This window comes from Sus scrofa, chromosome 6 (genome assembly GCF_000003025.6).
Source record: "Sus scrofa isolate TJ Tabasco breed Duroc chromosome 6, Sscrofa11.1, whole genome shotgun sequence".
Lineage (NCBI taxonomy): Eukaryota > Metazoa > Chordata > Mammalia > Artiodactyla > Suidae > Sus > Sus scrofa.
Genome location: NC_010448.4, coordinates 133,595,340 through 133,598,816, shown reverse-complemented (window position 1 = coordinate 133,598,816; position 3,477 = coordinate 133,595,340). Strand labels below are relative to the sequence as shown.

Sequence of the window (3,477 nt, the reverse complement as noted above, 5' to 3'; positions counted from 1 at the left end):
CTGCTCATTGAAAAGCTCTAAAAGCAATGACCAACCCAGAAAACAGTGAACACTTCTAGTGCCCAGAATAGGATCTTAAAATGCCACTTTTCATGAAAATTAACTGTTCGGCTTCTTGTAGAAAGTGCTGGTACTACTTCAGAGGAAGAAAATGTGTAAAATAAGCCTGGACAATTTTGTGATGCTATATAGTAAGGAATCTTTCGCATGCTCTCAAATGTAAAAGGGACACAGGACAACTCGAGGCTCCACTGGGCAATGATAGAATAATTTGGGACTTTAATAATGATAACAACTACAATGTATGGAGACCTATCAAATATACTTAAATTTGTGGGTTCCTAAAAATTGGTCAAAACAGCTCCTCCCCCGCTGCTCGGCGGCACCTGGCTGGTCCGCTGCTCGCTGCGCTGCCTCTGCCGCCCCTCCTCGACACCGGTTCACATGCGACTCACTTCATCCCAGTCCTGGGCGAACAGCGTTGGGTTTGTGTCTTTATTTGTTGTGCAGCCATTGGTACCTGTATTGGGGAAACATGGCATACAATCTTACAGCCTCAGTGGCGGAAAATTTTTCATGTTAGAGACCGAGATCTCTTGCATTTGTTTATGTCATCCATTCTTCTGCAGACAGAGGATACCAAAAAGTTGCAATCAAAGATCTCTTCATCTTATTGATAAAGTCACTAATAAGCCAAATGTCTGTCAACGTCAATGGCAGTGTGTCAGACCAGTTCTATCGCTACAAGATGGCCCGTCTGATTGCCAAGGTCGAAGGCAAAGGAAATGGAATCAAGACAGTTATAGTCAACACAGTTGACGTAGCCAAAGTGCTTAATCGGCCTCCTACGTATCCCAACAAATATTTTGATCGTGAGCTGGGAGCACAGACCCAGTTTGATGTTGAGAATGACTGTTATGTTGTCAACAGATCTCATGAGGCGAATAAGCTGCAAACATGTTGGATGGATTCATTAAAAAATGTGTTCTCCGTCCTGAGTGTGAGAATCCTGAAACAGATCTGCATGTCAATCCAAAGAAGCAAGCAATAGGTAATTCTTGTAAAGGCTGTGGCTATCCAGGCATGCTTGACACACATCATAAACTCTGCACTTTCATTCTCAAAAACCCACCTGAAAATAGTGACAGTGGTACAGGAAAGAAAGAAAAGGAAAAGAAAAATAGAAAGGGCAAGGACAAGGAAAATGGCACCGTGTCCAGCAGTGAGACACCACCACCACCACCACCACCACCACCAAATGAAATCAATCCCCCTCCACATGTTGTGGAAGAAGAGGATGATGATGAGTGGGGGGAGGATACAACAGAGGAAGCTCAAAGGCGCAGAATGGAAGAAATCAGTGACCATGCAAAAGTTTAAACCTCAGTGATGATTTGGGAAGGACTGTTGAACAGTGTGTCAATATCTTGTTTGATTTCCTTAAGAAAAAGAAAGAAGAGGCTATTATTGACTCATTGACAAAGAAATTGTAGCTGAAGCGGAAAGATTTGATGTAAAGGCCATGGGCTCTCTTGTTTTGACTGAAGTTCTTTTTAATGAGAAGATTAGAGGACAAATTAAGAAATACAGGCACCATTTCTTACAATTTTGCCACAACAACAAAAAAGCTCAATGGTACCTTCATGGTTTGGAGTGTGTGGTAGCAATGCATCAAGCTCAGCTCAGCTCCATAATTCCACATATCTTGAAGGAGATGTATGACACAGAACTTTTGGAGGAAGAAGTTATCATTTGCTGGTCGGAAAAGGCGTCTAAGAAATATGTCTCAAAAGAACTTGCCGAAGAGATTCGTGTCAAAGCGGAACCATTTATAAAATGTTTGAAGGAAGCAGAGGAAGAATCTTCTGGTGGTGAATATGATGATGAAGATGAGAATATTGAGGTGGTGTATTCGAAGACTGCCAGTGTACGGAAAGTTGAAGCTGTGAAGTCTGACAACAAGGATGATGACATTGATATTGATGCCATTTAAAGGGGTGGATGTAGTCCAGCTTAACTGTGTAATGCTGAGAATCTTTTTGCATCATCAGCCAGAAGTGCAACATGTATGTGCAAAAGCTAAAATAGCTTAACATCATGCTACGCTTTCTACTAAAAATGTATTGCTGTGAGTGGTCTGTAATTAAACCCAACAAGATATCTAGGGAATTCATACACATCAATGAGCAGGTATAGTTTGCTTATTTATAGCATATTTCTTTTTGAAAAATTAAGCGGTGGACCCATTTGGATCACATTTATACAGTTATGAAAATAAAGATTTGATTTTGGTCATTCTTCAAAATAAATAAAAAATTGGTCAAAATGAGAGGGTGATAGAAAAACCAGATCATTACCTTGAAAACTGTTAATGGCAGCAAAGAATCAAGCTTTATCCCACCTTTCTTATATCAGCTATATCCCTGAGTAAACAGATAGTAAATGAGGAAAGTATCTGCTCATAAAAAATTCCAGCTAATAAATGAAAGAAACTATAGAATTAAAATATACCTTTTTGCAATACCCAATAAAATAAAATAATGTATCTAAGTATTAACTATCACCAGTTATAATCATTACAAAAAGAGAAACAAGTAACCATTATATATGTGTGTGTGTGTGTGTGTGTGTGTGTGTGTGTGTGTATTTGCTTTTTAGGACCACACCTGGGCCATATGGAAGTTTGCAGGTTAGGGGTCAAATCAAAATGGAGCTGTAGCTGCTACCTTTCACCACAGCCACAGGGACATGGGATCCCTTATTGAGTGAGGCCAGGGATCGAACCCACATCCTCATGGATACTAGTCAGATTCGTTACTGTTGAGCCACAATGGGAGCTATATATTTTTCTGTTGGAAAAAACACAGACACCTAGAATCTTACTAAAGGGCAAGAACTTGAGTTTTATCAAACCTCTGGATTCAACTGCCAATTTGCAGGAAATGATAAGGGCAGAGGAACAGGTTAAGAGTACAGAGAGTTATAATCAGTAAAATCTGGAAGTTCTATTGGCCTGGGTCCATCAATAGACGAATAGATACATGGTGAGCTTGCTATTACATGCACAAGAAAATGGGAGAGAAGGAACTTGCAAGTTGAATCAGACCTAAAACACATTATTACTATTTTTTCTAATGATCAAGACAAAGTTTTGTGTCAAAGTAAGAAATTTTGTGAAATGAAGCTATAAAATAATGCAACAATTCATTAGCCTTTTTTTTTTTTTTTTTTTTTTTTTTTTTAATGGGTCTGCTGAAGTGGAAGTTCCTGGGCCAGGGATCTAGCCTGCACCACCACAGCAAACCTGGGCCACTGTGATGACAATGCTGTATACTTAACCAGCTGTGCCACTTGGGAATTCTACTAATTCACAAATCTAAATGTTAGCATGGTAGTTAATTAGGGTGAGGGGCATTAAAGCAAGCTGTGATTGGAACTAAGCACTTTCAAGGGGTTTCTGGATTGATTAGGAAAGTT

The 3,477-nt window shown here is 39.6% G+C and overlaps 1 pseudogene; it reads left to right on the top strand.

Annotated features, from left to right (window-relative positions):
* Positions 683-2,160, top strand: LOC100625153 (annotated as a pseudogene).